Source organism: Diceros bicornis, chromosome 20 (genome assembly GCF_020826845.1).
Source record: "Diceros bicornis minor isolate mBicDic1 chromosome 20, mDicBic1.mat.cur, whole genome shotgun sequence".
In the NCBI taxonomy this organism is placed as follows: domain Eukaryota; kingdom Metazoa; phylum Chordata; class Mammalia; order Perissodactyla; family Rhinocerotidae; genus Diceros; species Diceros bicornis.
In genome coordinates, this window is record NC_080759.1 from 54215610 (window position 1) to 54236713 (window position 21104).

The following is a 21104-nucleotide window of genomic DNA, read 5'->3' on the forward strand; positions in this document are numbered from 1 at the left end:
AGAAATAACGATGAATTTTGCATTTAACTTTTCAAAACCTAACTTTGTCTTCTGTACACTTTCTGTCACCCCTCGGCTCCCAAGCCCCCTTGTTGTATCCATCTGCAGTCTGACTGTTAAATACACAACCTTCTAATTTATTTTTGGATAGCATCCCTATGGAAATCCAGGGAGGATACAGGCTAGGAGGTCATTTCCATTTTCTCTGCAATCTTTTGTGTCTTCTCTTTTATCCTCCCTAAATTGTGAAGTAATTAGATTCTTGCATTATTTTCCTTCTTGAATTTCTACAACATTCGCTTTTATTTTCCATGTTGTTTTACTAGCTAAACAATGCTCCTCTAGATTGGTTGGGAGCGCACAGCAATTCATTTGAAAATGGTCTGTTTTATGTTTATTTCCTACTCCTTTTTCCTGGCAGATTCTGTGCCCCATCACTGGTTTTCAGGTCTTTAATTCCTTGTCGCTTGCTGGGTTCATAGTTCTTGGCTCTTCCCTGTGCTTGCTTTCGTTCTGATTCTCACATTCTCTTTTCTTCCCGCTCTGCCCCTTGGCGGAGCAGGTTTTCAGATGTTGTTGCACATCTGGTCCATTTATACACTACAACTTCCAATGGTTTGTTTCCTTTTTTAGGTTTTCCGTGGGATTCATGGAGTCATAGAATGAATGCTGCTGTTGCTGTTTTCTCTCATACATAACATTTCTAACACTTTTTTTGTATGGCTTTCTTGATTCCACTTCTTCAGTTTAATTTTAAATCCTTACAAAACGAAGGTTAAGCTTAAACAGGGTTTCAATACAGACATTATTTAGGAAGAGCAAAAGTGAATTTCTACTTGCATGTCAGTGGTTACCTTCTCTCTTTACAAATTCGTATATTTCTTCTCTGAACTGGCCATGTATAAAGAAGCTTTCCGGAATATTATCTTTTGTTATCTAGGTGTGTGTTTGTAGAGGAGAATTCCATTGAGAAACGACAATGGGACATGTTTTTTCTTTCTTTTTGATAGGAATTCCCCAAAGAGAGTTCTTTCTGTTTCCAATTTAGGCAAAGCTTCTCATCCCTGAGGAAATATTTCCTACATACGGTTAGACAAGAAACTCTCACAAATCACAGATCCTTCTCCTTCGCCAGAAGAATGTTTTTGAAGGAGATCCTCTCCCTACGTGGTGCCAAGTTTGTCACCTTCTGTTTTCTGAATTCTAACAAGTAGATGTCGATCCCAGATTTGTTAGCAGCTTTTGTGCTATCTTTTAAAAATGAGGAAGGAAAGGAAAAGATTCAGATCATTGCAGACTTTCACACAGAAATCAGTTTTGGAAAACTGAGAGTTCCCAGGACAACTTACCAGCTCTACGTTGAGAAGAACTTAGACACTTAGCCACCTAGTAACACAAATGATGTCTTTGTGGGTGGGGAAGGGTGCATTATCAGCAACATGGTTTAGTGTGAAATGCAGTGAAAAAACATTTTTTTTTCCCTATGAAGCTGGTGATATAAACCAGGTTTTAGTAATTTTAATAATTCAAGATTGGGGTCCTTCAACTCTCCTGAAAGATATAAAAGGTACCATATGCTGCTTTGTGCCTTTATGTGTAGAAATTCCTTTGAATAGGTATTTTGCTTCTTAAGGTCCTTTTATTTTTGGACTGTGTAGGTGGGAGTGAGAAGAGTCAAGAGTGCTGGAGAGGCTGAAGACCGACCCCTGGCAGCTTCAGCCTGCTCAGTGACAGGAGATTAGATGGGATATTCTTCTGTCGTTACCAAGGTGAGGCTCAAGAAAGGGTCTCCACATTCTCCAATGGAAGGGGGGATGTGGTGCTTTGCTGTATTCTTTCGGCTTGTTGAGCACTCTGAACGTTCAGGAAAATGATCGTGGGTGGTGCAAGCCTCATGGGGCCCCACATGAACCAGCCTAATGGCGGTGGCAGTTAAATTCATCCAGGCTCCCACTGCCTGGATGGGAAATTTTCCTGAAATTTTCCCAGATTCCAGGGTTCTGGAAAACTGTTCAGTGGAGCTCTACAAAAAGCTGGATAAAGTGGGCTTCATGAATGAAAACTGTCTGGATCCAGACTAAGATGAGGTCTGAACATTTATGCCTGGTTTTATTGCAGCAATTGCTGGGCTGTTCAGTAACAGGGTGGTAATTACTATCTCAACCCTTGCTTTTGATGACACACACATCCTGAGATAGCAGGCGCAGAGAATCATAGCCTACTGGGTAAATGACCAAACGCACTAAAAGTCCATATAAAAATATTTCAAAGAGCAGATGGAGTTTAGAGAAAATGACAAATAGCTCTTGTTTAAACTGAATGCATAAGAAAGAAGAAAATTATCAAAATTATTTTGCAATGGTATTAACACAGTTTCCTCTATCCTTCTGAATTTTTAAAGTAGCATTGAGATTTAAGTCTTCCAGTTTACCATTTGTATAAAGGAAAGATAAGTCCCCATTTTCCTTCATCAAACTATATAGTTTTTTTTTCCTGATACTAAAGTATAACCATCAAGACCATCTCTTCCAGTTAGGCCATTTGACCTTTAATACCTGACTCTTAGCTAGCATCCTCCTTCTTATCCAACTTCAAAGAAAATCTAAAATGAGGAATATAAAGTAATAAAAAGAAAGAGTGTATGTCATGCTACTCCTTTCAGAGGATTATTAATTCCTCAGGGGAAGGTGTATTTTGTCCTCAATTTGGCCACAACCTTCTCAGAGTGGCAATGCTCATTTATTTGGATTAACATTTTTCCACAATGAAAGAGAAAACATTTATAAGAAAGCAATTGCCTTTTGTGTATTAACCTTCTATCTTATGACCTTGTTATCCTCTCTTATTAGTTCCAGCAGTTATTTTGTAGATTCTTTGGAATTTTCTATGTAGATAATCATATCATCCATGAATAAAGACAGTTTTATTTCTTCCTTTCCAATCTGTGTAACTTTTTTTTTTTCTTATTTTATTGCACTGGTTAGGATTTCTAGTATGTGTTGAATATGAATGGTGAGAGAGGATATCTTACCTTTTCCACAATCTTAAGAGGAAAGCATCCAGTCTCTCACCATTAAGTAAGATATTAGCTATTGGTTTTTGGAGATGTTTTTAAATAAAACTGATGAAGTTTCTTTCTCTTTTCAGTGTGCTGAGAGTTTTTATCATGACTGGGTGTTGAATTTTGTCAAATGATTTTTCTGCATCAGTTGATGTGATTACATGATTTTTCTTCTTTAGCCTGTTGACATGGTAGATTACAATGATTGATTTTTGAATGTTGAAATAGCCTTGCATACCTGAAATATTTCCCACTTGATTGTAGTGTATAACTCTTTTTATACATTGTTGGATTTTATTTGCTAGTCTTTTGTTAAGGATTTTTAAGTCAGTGTTCATGAGATATATTGGTCTGTAGTTTTCCTTTCTGGTAATGTCTTTGCCTGGTCTTGATATTATGGTAATGCTGGCCTCATAGAATGAGTTAGGAAGTGTTCCCTCTACTTCTACCTTCTGGAAGAGTTTGTAGAGGACTGGTATTATTTCTTCCTTAAATGTTTGGTAGAATTCACCAGTGAACCTCTCTGGGTCTGGTGTTTTCTGTTTTGGAAAGTTATTAATTATTAATTTAATTTCTTTAATAAATATGGGCTTATTCAAACTACTTCTCCTTGTATAAGTTATGTGTTTTTCAAGGAATTGGTCCATTTCATCCACTTCATCTAAGTTATCAAATTTGTGGGCATAGGATTATTCATAGTATTCGCTTTTTTTTTTTTGTGAGGAAGATCAGCCCTGAGCTAACATCCATGCTAATCCTCCTCTCCCTTTTTTGCTGAGGAAGACCGGCTCTGAGCTAAGATCTATTGCCAATCTTCCTCCCTTTTTTTCCCCAAAGCCCCAGTAGATAGTTGTATGTCATAGTTGCACATCTTTCTAGTTGCTGTATGTGGGACGTGGCCTCAGCATGGCTGGAGAAACGTGTGTCGGTGCACGCCCCGAATCTGAACCCAGGCCGCCAGTGGCGGAGCGCTCACTTAACCGCTAAGCCACGGGGCCGGCCCCACATAGTATTCTTTTATTAACTTTTTAATGTTCATAGGATCGGTAGTGATGATAACCCTTCTTTCATTTCTGATATTGGTGATTTGTGTTTTCTCTCTTTTGTGTCAGTTACTAGTGTGAGAGTCTTATCAAGTTTATTGATCTTTTCAAAGAACCAGCTTTTGGTTTCATTAATTTTCTTTAAACCATTTATAAGAAAGAAGGCAGTGAAAGGCAACAGGAATGGGCAAGGGAATTGCACGTTGGCTGCTGAAGCTGAGCATGCACTCCAGATCTTATGCGGGGTATAACGAACCATATACCATAGTAAACGACCACTTTTCAAATAGTGAATACCTGGTTTCTTTTCAACATCACTCCAGACAAGTTTCAATGTGGAAGACCTCTGCTTTGGAGGTACTGAGTAGTGTTCTATTTACCAGAAAAATTCAATAACTATTTTTCAGTCATAACATTTTTTCCTGGGGAAAAAAATCCATACACTAATGATTTTCAAATTTTAGTTTGTATAAGAATAATGCGGAGATTTTAGTTTGTATAAGAACAATGTGCAGATTATTTAAAATGCAGTTTCCTGGATCCCACCCAAATTCTCTTTCGTGTGTCTAAGGAGGCAGCCAGAAATTTGTGAATAGTACAAGCACCCCAGGTGAGTACAATGCAGTGGGCTGCCGACCTTCACTGACAACATTGCCATTGACCTCGGAGCTGGGAAGGCCCTCAGAGCACATCCATCCTTACCCTTCATTGTGTGGATGAGAAAGTGGACCTCTAAAATGGGCAATGCAGAGTTGGTTAGTGTCAGTGCTGGAAACCAAGTCCGTGATTTCAGCCTCTAATACAATGATGCACTACTGCCGAACACTGGTGATGACTGTCCAGCATAATCATCCCATCCATTTAGCCAACTAAACTTTTAATGTATTTTGACAATTATAAAAATCAAATTTTAAATGACGAATGCTTGTAATTACTTTAGAAATTAAAGTTTAGAGTTTAAAATAAAGTTTCACCAGTAGTGTTAGGGAACGAGGTCACTAGTGTCTGCTTTGACATCTATAGTCCCAGTAGCTACAACTGGAGGGAGTTGTGCAAAATTATGTGGTTCACCCACCTGGCTGAACATTCTAGGCATAGACGCTTAAATATCAGAGTTTCCTCATTAATTGATGAGGAAAACAAAATCTTTCACCCCTGTTTATTTTATATTTGTATGAGAGTCAGGATTTTACCATTTGAAAATTATTCTTTACTAGTTTGGAAGTCCTGTTGAGATGTCAGGATTTACCTGACAAGCTGTGTTGCTGGAGAAGTGCACGTCTTGGACTCCCTAAGCCTGTGTGTGTTTTTCTCTTGGTTTCCAGTCTGAGTTCCAAGTGACTATAGAACTTTAACATTGCTGATGCTTTGTTTTATGTTCTTCCTTTCCCCTGATTTTGTGTCTTGTTTTCATGTCTAGTTCACACAGATGGTTCACATGGATGCTAATTTATTCACCATTGGAGGCAGCAATGATTGGAAATTTGGTCCTATCATCCTTGGTTTGTTGATTTCCATCGATGGAGGATAGTGATCTATTCTCTGGTGGGAAATAGATAAAAGAGAATTCTTTTTTTTTTTTTTTTTGCTGAGGAAGATTTGTCCTGAGCTAACATCTGTGCCAATCTTCCTCTATTTTGTATATGGGTCACCGCCACGGCATGGCTGCCGATGAATTGCGCAGGTCTGCACACGGGAACTGAAACCAGGCCTCCGAAGTGGAGTGCACCAAACTTAACCACTAGGTTATGGGACTGGCCCTGAGAATTCATGTTTTTTCAGTTGAAATAGTACTGGTTTATAACATTATATAAATTTCAGGTGTACATCATTATTTTTCAGCTTCTGTATAGACTGCATTGTATTCACCACCAAAAGTATAGTTGCCATCTGTCGCTGTACACATATGCCCCTTTGCTCTTTTTGCTTTCCCTCCACCCCCTTCCCCTCTGGTAACCACCAATCTGTTCTCTATATCTATGTGTTTGTTTGTTTATCTTCCATATATGGGTGAAGTCGTATGGTAATCATCTTTCTCCATCTGAATTATTTCACTTAGCATAATACCCTCAAGGTCCATCCATGTTGTCACAAATGGCAAGATTTTATCTCTTTTATGGATGAACAGTATTCTATTGTGTATATATATATATATGCTACATCTTCTTTATCCCTTCCTCCATTGATGGGCACTTAGGTTGCTTCCAATTCTTGGCTATTATGAATAATGCTGCAGTGAAGCTGGGAGTGTGTATAGTGAGAACTCAATTTTAAGCCTTTTGTTTGTCTATTTTGAGCTCTAATCAATTAAGAATTTCTGAGAAGGAGAGCAGCTCTTTGAGATCTGGGCCACAGAATATCTGTGTCAGTGTTTACTTTAGACCTGGGGCTGGTCATGTAGAACTGAAGCTTTAAGTTCTCTTGTGTCTTCATGTGTCTGTTTATGTAATTGAGAAAGGCTTTTCCTTCTCATTATATTAGTATGATTTTTTTCCCCTATCTCCAGATTAAGTTAGGTTGCTGTATCTCTTAAATTAAAGGAGCTCTCTTCTGATTGTTTATAGAGATAAATATACACTTACATAAATCAAATATTCCTGGAGCTCCCCCAAAGTAATGAAATTGAATTTCTGGTAATTTAAGAAATTTACGCTTAAAAAAATTATTCTGTTAGATCATAAAAATTTTAAGAATTCAAGTTTATATAATTAAGATATAGCTTTGGCAAATTGAACTGGTTTAATCATTATGGTTTTCAGAATAAATCTGTCTTTTGTCTGATTTATCCGTGTTAACTATATAAAAGTATACATGTTATTTTACTGGGTTAATTTTCTCATTCATGAGGAGAATAGTCAGTCTGAACTTCCTAAAATTATGCAGATTTCATAATCATATAAGCTAATAATACTCCTATACAATGTTAAAGACTATGAAAAGTAATTGGTGCTCAACTAAATTGAATCATTCTTCTAACAAACTTTTATATCAATAGTAGTTATGTTTTGTAGTTTGTCAGCTTAAACATAATTTCCAAGGTCTTTAGGTAATTTAAAGCCTTAAACTAATATTAAATTGATCTAATTAATGGATAATTCTTGGATACCTAGATATTTTCTAAGTAATATGGAATGTTGAAATATTAACATCTAAGCATAATTTTAAGCTTCATATTTCTATATGCTATAAGAGTCTATATCTTTGGATTATGTTAAAGAACGTATTCATTTTTGCCACTTTAAGAAGGTATAAAAGGGATGGGTGTGGCTGTACTAAGCTGTGTTAAATATATTCACAGTCTATGTTATTCTGCTAAAATGCTGCACAATGACAGACCACTCTCAATCATATATCCTCTAGTTCTCTCTGTGAAATAGAAAATTTTCACCTTGGTCAGAAGCTAAAATTAATATACATGATTGACACTATATTACAGGCAATGAGAGAGAAATGCAAGTGGATGTGTCCCTTTGTTTTGTAAGGAAAAAGAATAGTTTTCTTCTGATGTAAGAGTCAGTTTCTTCCAGAATATGAAAGAGCTTTGAAAAAGACAAGACTTGAAAAATAAATTTTATTTGCCTTGGTTTATAATAACTGAATCTGAAAAGAAGGCCTAAAATAGGTTAAAATTTTAGCTAAGTTTGCTCATTTTTGATGGGTTTGTTTCGTTGGTTTGCTGATTAATGCTATTGTTTACAAGATGAGAAAGATTATTCTTTACCTTCTGCAAAATCTGTCTACATAGCAGAGAACCTGTGCCTACCGGAACAATTTTCTGTGCTTTATGTTGACTTTATAATGTCCTTGTTTTTAAAAAAAAAAGAACAAAGTTTTCTCACTTGTGAAAGAGCTAAGGTTCTTTATGAGTTTATTACCTTTTATGTGTATTTCAAAAATATTTTGTTGTCACTTCGATTAAATAGTTCACCATGATCCAATCGAAATCAAGTGCCCAAAATCTCCTCTGACAACTGTTTTGACTTTGCCTTACCAAGATCAGATCCTGTATTTAGAAAAAATAAAATTTCAGGATATATTTTACACCTAAAACTATCTTTGAGATTTCACAAAGGCCCCAGAGCAATCTCAAAGATTTATTTTTTACCTCGTAAAAAATGAAACACTAGAAATAGTTAAATTTGTTTAATTTGCTATATATCTCTTAAATTAGTTCAAGGCTATTGCAAGAGCTACATGGGAAAAGTCAAATTAGAAGAGATGTTTAGCCTTCTCTTGAGTTTATTGAGGTACAATGTTTTAATATAAATATTTCAAGAAGTATGTGCCTCATGCAAAGACTCTGGGGGTTCATCCTGCTCTCAAGGGACTCATGGATCCAACCTTTATGAAATAAATATGTACTATACTCCAACAGGGAGTTTATCCTCCTGCATCCTGATATTATTGATGACAATAATAAATTAACCACAATCATTAAGTCTTTGTCATCTACAGATAAGTTTTGTTTTATTCTGACGCTTGCCTGAAGGCTCTACTATAAGGGACAGGCGAGCACTTTTGCCTTTAGTCTCAGATCTTCATGGAAAGGACAATAGCAACTTTGAACTATTGATGCTTCAAAGTATAGACTCTTGGGCCCAGGTTTCTGAACTGACATCATGTAAAGGCTGTCAGACCATACCACTGGACTGCGGCAAGGTCACTAGGACTCTTTTTAGCCTGGAAGCAGACGGCTTCACGAAAGCAAGCTGGTGACCCGGGATCCAGCAGAAGAAGAGACTGAACGAACTGATGACAGAAGTTTTGTTGTGATTAGTTGCTTGGAAATTTGTTATAATGTTCTATCTTTTTTATGTGTACATTTGGAGGCCCTTTCTCTTTCTTTCTGAATCATCACTAACACTGAATTAAGTAGACTCTGCTTTTGTAAAGTGAAATGAAACATTTTTAAATGATGTCTGTTCCTCACTCACCCCCTAGAATTCACCAACTCTCACTGAGTCTCTTTACTGTGCATGTCAATATAGTTATTTGCATAGGTTTCATACAAATCTATCCTCATTTTTACCAGAATATAATTGAATTGTGCAACCAAGGTCATTCAACGAGCATCATATTTGAAAAGAACTGTTATCTTATCAGGAATGAGAAGCTATTTTAAAGAAAAAAGGTTTTCTCTTAGAGTTAACCTGGCTTAGGCTCCTGGCGTTTCAGATGGTGAGGAAGGTCACTTCCTGGCAGGCCAAGAACCTTCCCAAGTTTTGGGGGCCTTGAGAAGGGAAGAATTCACCCAAATTGGTAGGTACTGCAGGTGAAATCTGGTGGAGAGTTTCTTGGAATTGGCTTCCTAGCTTCTGGGTAGCAAATGATAGAGGCTTTAACTAAGAAGATTCAATCACTTTACGAAAACTTCCAGACAGAAGTTAATTCTGTGGCCCTAGTGGTAGCTCGGAACTGCATGGTTCTCAATTTACAAAGCAAATGTACGGTTAATTAGCACGCTTGCAGCACCTACTGAAATAAACAGGCCAAACCCAATGAGACCAGCGTTCTGTGATCAAGCCTAGTATCAGGAAGCGGTGTTTGCCATCCCCAGGGCAAGCTTGTTGGGAAACTTTTTGAAAGACTTTGAAATGGGCAAAAGATTACAGGTTGTCTTTTCAATAGAATGCTGGAAATAATTCTCTAGGGGGCTGCACCTTTGATTTTCTTTGACTAGGCTATATTGCCGCTCTGTAAGTTGTAGGAACCTGGTAGAAAGGCAAATGACTCTTCTCTATAGAAATATGAATGCGTTTTGTTTGGTAGGGATACAATTGATTTCTACCCCGTAGAAAAGATGATCCACACATGATTACAAAGATTACATTTTGTGGGGCCGGCCTGGTGGCGTAGTAGTTAAGTTCCCCTGCTCTGCTTCAGCGGACCGGGGTCCGCAGGTTAGGATCCCGGGTGCAGACCTACACACCACTCGTCAAGTCATGCTGTGGTGGCATCCCACATATAACATACAGGAAGATTGGCACAGATGTTAGCTCAGGGCCAATCTTCCTCACCAAAAAAAAAAACACACACACACACAAAAAAGATTACATTTTGCGTCTAGTTTTATATCTATTAGCAAATTCGTTTCAGCATTTTTGATGTTCTAGATACATCTGTTCTTCAGAGTTTTCTTTGAACCAGTTAAATATGCTCATTTTATATTTGTACAACAGTCATGATTTTGTGAATTTGAAAATGATCCTTTTGAAAATCATCCTTTAACAATTTATAAGTAACTAGGGCCTAGAAGTAATGGGCTGGTTATACAGGGAATCAGAGGCTAGGCTGGAACACTCTGTGTTCAAAATCACAATCTGAGGATTCTGTCTGGTTCATGTCGATCATCCAACACTGGGCAGCTCACAGAATTGCCTGTTACTGTCCGTGCTTAGAGCACTCTTTTAACAACTCTGCTTTTGAGCTATGCAGAATTGGGGTAATGAACCATAAACTTTGGAATTAAACCACCTGACCGATCCCATGTCTCATAACAAACATTTTAAAACCTAAAGTGGAAATTATAGGAAGTCAATACTGGACAAAATTTTATAGATGACATTTTAGCTAAGAATCTCCAAGCAGGAGTTGTGTGTTCAAGCGCAAAAACAGTGTGTGTTAAGTGAGAGGCCTGAGGCTGTGACACCAAGTACAGAGGTCCCTCATACTTATTTTCTGCCGTTGCTGAAGCTAACCTTGGCTGACAGGGTGCTGAATAGCAGGAACACATACTCAGTTGTTCCTGTGAGGACCTGCACTTTCAACCCCTCTCTCCCAAGACTGGAGATGTCTTCAGCCTCACCCCAAATACACTCCGAAAATGCCAGAATGGAAGGTGTTCCTAACTGAACACAAAACATTGTTTTTAAAAAAGATTTCCAGTCTCTGATGTATGCCTGTGGGTACTGATCGTGCTTTCGAGTCATATGACATCTTCTTCTTTTTCCTTTGTTTCCATGGGAAAATCCCAACTATAATATTCTGAAATCCTAAGCCTTCCCAGATTGGTTTCTATGCGCATATTGAAGTTGGGAGACATAAAGACTTTGTAAGATTATCTGTAGTGGACTGCCAAGTATTTAATGCACAATTAGTCAAGGACCTAATTAGAAGGCAAGTAAAACTGAACCTACGGTTAATTAAAGCAACTGGACGGTGAAGCTGAGAGCTGGTGGCATAGGCACCTTAGGACATTTAGGTTAGAAATTTGCTTCATTAAGGGCTGCTCACAACCATTTTAAAGTTTGTTCTTTGTACAAAAGTTTGTTCAGAACAATTGCTAGTTATTTAAAAAGGTGTTTTAGGTTCTTGGCTCAAAGTGGGTAGTTTAAAATGTGTTCTCTACCTTCATGTAGAGAAAATTATTGTCAACCTCTTCTATATAGATTCACTGAGAATAAAATGGAAATATGAAATGAAAGCAAGTGAGAGACTCATTATTGAGTAAATAATGGAAAAGCAAGCAGAAAAGATAATTTAAACGGGTGTTTTTATGACCTTCTAAAAATGACATATTCAAAAATTGGGAAAAATAAGATGCAGATATACACCTCTATTGAATACTAACTGTATGCTAAGTCTCCATACTAAGGCAATTATATGGTTTTATGAGAATATATTATATGTTCCTCTTATCAGACCAATACATTGACCAGAAATGATCACAGGATCATCAAACGTTGGATCTGCAAGAATCATTGTACATCATCTAGCCCACTGGTTCTAACCTTTTTCTTGAGCGGAGAGGTAAAGGGTGTTTTGGTGTCTTATGAAACCTATGAATCCTTTCCATAAAAAAAAAAATCACACATGCAAATACATTCCAAAATTTTCACAGTTTTACCAAATCTCATGAGATATTTCCACATATCACAGATTAAAAAACCTTTGATCCAGTTGCCTCAATTTACACATAAGGAACTAGATAGAAGCTGTGGCCAAAGGCATCCAGCGGTTCCTGGGAGATCATGGAGTCTTGGACTCCAGTACTACTCTTGTCATCCTGTGAGCCCTCAGGACTTCTGGACGGGTCGTTATTGGGTATTACACCTACCCCTGTCTGGTTGTTTTAGTCAATCAGAAGACAAAGTATTTTAAAAATATCATTGTATTTCTGCCCCTTCTGTGCCAGTTGTACAATAGCTCTTTGAAAGCCACTCCACGGCCTTTCAAAGAGCTATGTGTGGACACATCCAATCAATACCACGCCAGGTCTGTGACTTGCCCTGCTGCTTCTTCTAGAGAGCTCGGGGTTAATCTTTCCTAACCTGAGAGGAAACAGCTATCTCAATCTGATTGCCAATTTGAGGGTTAATATGGCAATTTTGTATTTGATCACTGCTTTTGCAAGTGTTCCAACTGTCTGCAATCACACCAAAAAGGAATTGTGATGAGTTATGTGCTGTTTCTAATGATGAAAGTGGCAAAGTGACCATTTTCTGTCTAATTATCGAGTAAGTCACTTTACGCCTGTTGCTGGGCCTATTGATAGAGACTTCTGATCTTCACCAATATCAGGTTCTCCTTTTTCTTGGGTAATTGAGAAGACTGAACTTCCAGTCCCATTGTAGTTAAGTAGGGCATGTAACTAACTCTGGTCAATGATTTCGAGTGGAAGTGATGTGGGCCGTTTTCAGACCAACACATTTAAAATCTGGGTAATGGAAAAGAGTTTACAGGAAGACTGGGCTGGATTTTAAGTTTGCAAAGGCGTTTACAAAAGTGTAGGCTGGGTTTTAAGAAAGCAACAAGGAATGGTTGTTCACGCTGGGTCTAGTAACTGCGGAGGCATTATAGCACCTAGGCTTGAAAAGACAAGGAGGGTATTACCAGAATGCAGAGAGAGAAAGAGACAGAGAGAACAAGCTCTGGTCCTCAGCAGAGGGATGCAGCCAGGCCACCGTGACCCCACAGAGAGTGGAGGAATAACACCCTGAACTCACTCAGCTTCTGCCCTTATATCTCCTGCTGGTGCACCCCAGTGGTCAATCCAATGAGAAGCCAGAGAACAAAGATCACACAGATCAGCCTCCTGCCACACAGCGAGGGCTTGAGAGTGCTGGTGAGGGGCTCTGGAAGGGCAAAGGGAGATGTCCAGCCCAGGAACCCTCAGCACTCGCTTCCCCTGCAGCAGCCATTATGGAGGAGACACAGGTTCAGAGCAGCCTGGAAGGCTGAGCCCCTGCTTGGAGGACAGAGGTCTTGAAGGGTTGCTGGATCCACTGATAACATCGTGAGCAAGAAATGATCTTGTGTTAAGTCAGTGAGATGTTGTTATTGTTTAGTAGTTGACTAATAAGACAACCTCTCTGAATTGGCACTATGCAGGGGAGGAGTTTTGATGTTCCTCTTGTTTGTGTGCCAATATAATAATCCCTTCAATGGCTGGATGGAGGAGTGAAATGCATCTCCTTGTTCCCCTGTGGATTCACTAACCTTCATTAGCCCATAAGAGGATTTTCTTACAGGGTCAACCTAACCTCAAGTCTTCAATGAGTCATGTAGTCAACATTCCTGTTTCTTTTTTTGGAATCTTTCAGGATCTGGAGATTTAATGCCTAAAATACGCATATGACGTAAATAGTCAATAATTCAAATTTTGTCCAGTGTCAGCCACAGCACTGAGCCATGGTCAATTTTTCAGTTATTGATCACCCTTTTATTCACTTAACCCCTGTCTTTTTTAGGAGGCAGCCCTCAGCACTTAGGTCTACACTCCAATGGTGATGGCCATGCTGGGCCATTCTCCAACGATGACATCACATTCTACAAAAGCAGCTCATGTTGTATTGATGAGATGGCTGTGCCCACAACTTAATAATTTGTGGATTCTTTCTCCCTGTTCATCCCTTTTGCATTCCTATATCAGTCTTCCAAGAAAAAATCTGTATTTGCCAGAACCGTTCCTAGATATTTTGTGGTGTAAACCTTTGAATCTGGAGAATGGATAGAGAGAAAAAAGCCTGAGAAGTAGGAGGAAAGTGAAAAGGATTTAACTAGAGAGCTTACGTTTATCTTCATAGTAGAGACCCACAGAGCAGAGAATGGGAAGAGAGTAGGAAAGTGGTCACTGCCTGGGTGTGGAGGGGCATTTTTGGTGTTTGATGTTTGAGAAGCTCTGGAGAAGCTATGGGAGTGAGAGATTTGTGGAGGAGTAGAAAGGGGTTTGAGAATTTCTTCTGTGTATTCTGAATGAGCTCTTCCATAATGTTGAGCAGCAAATAAGTTTGCAATCCCTTTTTAAATTGCTTCAAACCACTGGATTATGGTTTTGAAAATTCAAACCTATGCTGAGATGGTACCACTTGAGGACCTTGGATTTATTTGTATTAAAAATTTGTTTTCAATGCTGGAGGACCTCTCTTTTCAAAATTAAGCATTTAGGTAACCTCATCTCTTACTTAGCCGAAGAATAGAAAGCCAGCAGATGGCAACTGCTTCAGTTTTCACTCATCAAACCTAAACACTCACCTACAATCACATCCATCCTTTCCTCACTCCTTCCCATTACAGTGGAAGACATACCTGGGACTTCCATCCATAGCATATCCCTCCACCTCTATTCTGGATCCATCCCAGCACCTCAAAGACCTCATGACCCAAGTTATCTCCTTTCTGACCTGAATAGTCAACCTCATCCTCTCTACTGGCCTCTTCAAATCAGCATTTCTCTCTCTACAAAAAAATTTTTTTACAATTCTCTATTATCCCATTTCTTACTTCTCTTTTTTAGTCAGATTCTTGAGAGAGATGTCCCACTTGTTTTCCCCACTTCCTCACCATGCACTCTGGCACTCAACCCTCTTTAACACCCTCAGGTTGATGGGTGTCAGGTTCTGTCCCCACTATTCCACTGAGGTCCCCAATGGTATCTGTACTGTGAAATCTAATGCCTACCCTTCCATCTTGCTCTCTCTCTCAGCAGTCTTTGCCACCTTGGATTACACCTACCATCTTGAAATTTTCTCTATTAGCTATCATAACACTAAATTTTCCTGGTTTCTTTCTCTCTGCCTATGCTCTTAGTCTCCTGTGTAGATTCCTCTCCTGTCTTGCCCCTTAAAAATAGTGTTCCTCAGAGTTTTCCCCTAGCTTGTCAATCATACACTTATCTTGTGTGATGTCATACCCAATGACCTCCAGCTGCATTCATGTATTGATGACTCCCAATTCTATGTTTTTAACAAAATTTCTCCCTTGAGCTGAAGACTGATATATCCAATTACTTATTATCTCCCCCAATCATTTATTGTCACTTCCCCTATTACAAACACAACATGTCCAAATCAGGACTCATTATATTATGCCCAACCCTAATATATCTCATACTCAACTACAATATCTCATTCTCTGCACCTCATTGAATGGTTATCATCCAACATGTTGTCCGAACCCAAAACTTGTAATCCCCATTAACTTCTTTCTCTCCCTCCTCCAGCCACCAACTCCTGTCAGTATTACCTCCTAACCTCTTAGAATTCATCCACGTTTCTCCAGCCACACTGCCACTATCCAAGGCCAGGCCATTGTATCTCTCACTGGAGTTAATGCAACCTTTCTTACCTGGTCTGCCCACAGCCTTTTCCAACCAAGTCACTCTCTTGACCTATCTAGAATGAGTTTCCACAAACACAAATACCTTTCTGTCAATTGCTTGGTGTTACTTCAAATCTTTTAAGATAAAGTCCCTTGTAAGATGAAGTTTCAACCTTCTATCACTGCAGTCTCATCTCTTGAACAGAAATCTATATTTGGAACTTTGAACAAGTGGATTTATCTTTTGTCTAGTGCAGTCACAAATTTCAAAGGTTTTCTAAAACTTCACCATGACATTGTGCAAATATTCAAAAGGCACAACAACTGAGTCAAAGTGGAGAATTTAAACATGATAAGCGCTTCTTGGATATCAAGATTGGGGGTAAAAATTGTGCTTTGTATTTTGCTTTTGCCTAGTATATAACCTATCACAGTCACGGGTTCCAGAGATTAGGATGTGGACATCTTTGGGGCCTGCTACTCTGCTTACCATAGCTATGAACAACCAGACAGAACTTTCTTCTCTTCTGGAGCTCATAATCCAGGGATACCATATGAGACTCAGTAGCTCCTTAATAAACGTCCCAGCTTGTAATAAGTAATCTCTTTGATTAGGAAGGTATTTCCCAACCCCCACTGGCAAGTTTTAATAAACACACTGTAAAATATATATTTTTTTTTGGTGAGGAGGATTGGCCCTGAGCTAACATCTGTGCCCATCTTCCTCTATTTTGTATGTAGGATGCTGCCACAGCGTGGCTTGACGTGTGGTGCGTCAGTCCACACCCGGGATCCAAACCCGTGAATCCCGCGCCGCCAAAGCAGAATGCTCGAACTTAACCACTACACCACCAGGGTGGCCCCTACACTGTCAATTTTTTTGTGTATGAATGTTTCTGGTTTCCAGGGTTGTGATCTCATCCTGCTGAAAAGAACACCTAGGCTTTATCCAATATTTTTCATCCCAATTTTATTTTCTATAGACACTAAAGAATATGGCACTTAATTTAATAATTTTCCTTCCATATTTTAGGATTGCCTATGACCTCTCAGCCCAGTACCAGACACTGATAAGGGGAGGGTTTGCAGCAGTATGGAAATTCCAAAGATTTAATTAACACAAACAAAAAGAGCTTGATAGTGATATCTTACAGAATCTAAGAAGCGCCATAGTATGTTCTTTCCCAGATCCAGGCTTAAGAAGTCCAAAGAAGGGAGAAAGCAATGTGGCTTGAGCTAGTCTTGGGCAGAGAGGGAAGAGGAATGTCACTTCTGCTGGAGGAACTGCAAGAGACGTGGGTGCAGAACAGTTTCTAACACTTTTGCCAAAGTATTCAAACATGAATGATCCAGAATAGTAGGTGATACCAAATTAGACGCGTTGGGCTTTAAACTGTGTTATTTAAAAAACATTTTATTTTGAAATTATATTGCATTTAGGAAAATATAAAAATGAAATTGCATATCCTAAACATAAATATGTGCTAACAATTTTATGTATTTTAAAATCAGTTCCAAACAGAATATTTTCCCCTGCTCTCCTCCTCATTATTTGCCTTCAGTAACATCCACCCACAAACATCTTTCTAAAGCTATATCATGAGAGGGTTTACTTATTCTGGGTGAGGAATCTTAAGATCCTCTGGAAGCAAGTGCCAATTGCATGTCATGTACAATTTTCGACATTGCTTGGGTTCCATAAAATATTTTTTATGCATAAAAATATATTTATGCAGGGGCCGGCCCGGTGGCGCAAGGGGTTAAGTGCGCGCGCTCCGCTGCGGCGGCCCGGGGTTCGCTGGTTTGGATCCCGGGCGCGCACCGACGCACTGCTTGGTAAGCCATGCTGTGGCGGCGTCCCATATAAAGTGGAGGAAGATGGGCACCGATGTTAGCCCAGGGCCGTCTTCCTCAGCAAAAAAAAAAAGAGGAGGATTGGCGGATGTTAGCTCAGGGCTGATCTCCTCACACAAAAAAAAAAATATATATATATATATATATTTATGCAATTTTGCATTGTATAATGCACGCTCATTCACATTTCCATGACTTACTGGTAATGACTAATTACGCAGTTGGCAGGAGGCTTGAAAGTGACAGTTATGATGATTTTGTCAACAGTGGGGCGTTTGATTGTAGACTGTTTCCATCAAGAAATCCTCCAAGTTAATTTATTTTTTCCTTATTGCCAGTAGAAAAGAATAGCACTGCTCAGCTGAGACTGTGAAACTGAGAAATCTTCTTACTTCATTAGCATCCGGAGGGGAATCCTGGGAGAGAGAAGAAAAAAGAGAGTTGCCTCTGGCACTAATGAACAGTAAACACAAATGATGTAGTGAGTAAAGTTAATCTGGAACTTTTTTTTTTTTTTTTTTGAGGAGATCAGCCCTGTGCTAACATCTGCCAATCCTCTTTTTCGCCGAGGAAGATTGGCCCTGGGCTAACATCCGTGCCATCTTCCTCCACTTTATATGGGACGCCACCACTGCATGGCTTGCCAACCAGTGCATCGGTGTGCGCCCAGGATTCGAACTGGACAAACCCCGGGGCCGCCGCAGCGGAGCGCAGGCACTTAACTGCATGCGCCACCAGGCCGGCCCCAATCTGGAACTTTTTGCAAGTACAGTCTCTTTTGTAGGTTGTCTGGTTGGAGAAGATGGAAAAAAAATGAGCTCAGGCATTTTTCTGCAGTAGCTATTTCATTTCACGTGTCAGCAAATTCGAGTTTGCACTTCTGATTGGTCCCTCACGAGATCTTGTTTTAGCTGATAATGTCGCCCGTCATTCCCACAGTTGAACTTACCACTCTCCTCCCTGTCTCTCTGACTCTCTATCTCACTGGCCCCCCTCTTCAGGTTGAATCTAGACATGCATCTTTCTCCTCCTCTGCCATGTAGGGCTTCAGGCAGATAAAGATTTTCAGCCTCTGCTGTGAATGACACCGAGTTAGATTCAGCCAAGCTTCACCAAACTGATGAAACTTCCCTTTTCAAATCTTCCTGGCACCTGAGGTTAGTAAGGTGGCACATGGTGACAGCAGGAATTTGAGTTAAAATAAAGTCATCTATGGGAAAAAACTAACACAAATATTTACTTGCATTAAGAAAATCAACAATAAACTTCGCATTGTTTTTGTTAGATCTTGGCTATAGAAGTGAGAAAAACTAGGAAGTCAGGGTCAAATTCAAAGTATTTCACCCTTCCCAAAATATTTGCCCCAAAAAACTTGGTGGTTTTTTAATTTTTTTTTATTTGCTTGTGACTGGTGAAGCAGGCAAGTGTATGTTAAAGAGACCAAGGTTAAGGGTACAGATATTTAGGGGGGAGCATGGTCATTTTGCTCAGGACTCACGGCGTGGGTTTTGCATGATGCTTCAGGAGGAGGCATGCTGGTAGAAGTTTATCTCAATGGCGCCTGCTAAAATGTCCAGGAGGGTGCTTCCCAGCAGGTGAGCAAGGCCGGTGAGTGCTCTTTCCATGTCTATTCATTGAAGACCATGTGTTAGCAAAACACTGAGAGGTCAACAAGAAATCTTTTGTTTGAAATCTTTTTTGTGCTGCCGTATGTTACATGACACAGGAGAGAAAGCCTCGTTAACAGTGACCTTTACACTGTAGAGAAATACAACCTAAAGGAGGGAAAACGTCTGGATAGAGGAGAAGCTCTGGAGCCAGATGGAGATTTTAGGGGTCAGTTGGCTCACTTCCCTTCCTCCCCCACTGCATTCTAGTCAGGTGCTGCTCAGCCTGCTTTACAGATACGGGGACTGAGACCCCGACAGATCCGGCATTCACTGGATATCCTAGAGCTGGTAAGAACAGATGAGACCACAGACGCCAATCAACTCATAGTTCTGTTTTCCAACATACACAAAATAAATTCACTCTTTTTTTCCATGTAAATCTTTCTTTTGGTAATTTTCTAAGATCCCATAGATGTCCTCATTTTAAAGCATTTTATGTCAATGTTTGACATTAACAACATTTGTCATTCTGGGGAAAGCGCGGGTGTTTTGCCACAGATCAGTAATTTAGCACAGTGGGAACCTGTTGGCAACGTTCAGGCATGGGTTTCATTGGGACTTTTTGGAGTGTTGTGGGCTGGAAAATTCACTGGAGCAAAAGAGGAGAGATGTGCGTCCCACTGAACAGCTGTGGGCCTTTGGGAAATCTCTTAATTTACTTGGATCTCTGTCTCTGATGGGTCAGATGAGGGGATTAAGGTAGCTAATCTCTCAGATTCTCGTCTGATTTTAAAGTTCTGTGAGTCTGTGGATGCTGAAGGAGTGTGTGATTGTCTTCTGCCCACCACCTGGGACCCCTCATTAGCAGTGATTTGTGGTATTTTAGTGGAGGAAAAGATATAATGATCCTATCCAAGTGGCAGGGGCTGGTTCATGAAGAATAGCATGGGAAAAGAGAAATACCTAATTTCTGCTCAGGATTTAATGAGAGGTTGCTTTGAGGCTAAACTCTGTTTATAATAAGTCCCACCCGGGACTGATCGTGTTGTTAATAAACATCTTTGAGTTCCTCTGCTGCCACTAGGATGCATCAAAAGAACTAATCACTCAGATTTTTGTTTAATGGCGCTTATCTAAACAACTTAGGAGCTTCAGAGTGAAAATAATAAAAATGCAAATGATTATGGTGCAGTGCAGTGTAATAAGGATATTTTCATAATCAGAAATGAAGGAGTCGCAAAGCCAGCAGCAGTAGACCCACTGCTGGGTGTTACCTCCTCAAGAGATTTGTCTGATTCCGGGTGCTGGGGACCTGTGCTAATGGGAGGTGTGTTTGATTGTCTTTTAGCTTCTACCCCTCAACCTCCACTGGCTCTGAAATGCATGGGTGCTACAAAAGCTGCTCTTGGGTCTTTGAAGGCAATGGGTCTTGGAAGACAAATTCCAGTGGACATCACAGTGCACTAAGAAATTCCACAATGTAGGTGGTTGTTGATCTTCAGTATAAATTTGTCTTTAACTATGTTCCATTAGCTTGTTAGTTTGGAAATTTTTAGGGGTGTATATTAGACAAGAGATAACCATACCATGGTGCCTTACTAGTTTCATTGAAAAATGACGCATGAAATAGTGCTGTGTGGTAGAAGAAGTGGAACTAGGGTGGGAAGACCCAGACTGTGTTCCTGGCTTTATTTCTTATTAGCTGGGTCTTTGGGGGCAAATTGTGTAATCTCTTGGGGCCTCAATTTTCTCAGCATTTCTGTTCACCTACAAATCAGTCCTATGAAAAGGGTTTAATGGTCAAATAAGTGAGGGAAATCCCAGACACTGGAACACCCTTTTGACAAACCCATGGTTTATATTAGTGTATGAAAGTCCCTGAGAAAACTTCACCACCACATTTCCCAAACTTATTAAACAATAGAACTTTTTTGGTTCTTTCCTGAGGAACATGGGTAGACGACCTCTACAATCCCTCCCAGCTCCATGTGTAGGTCT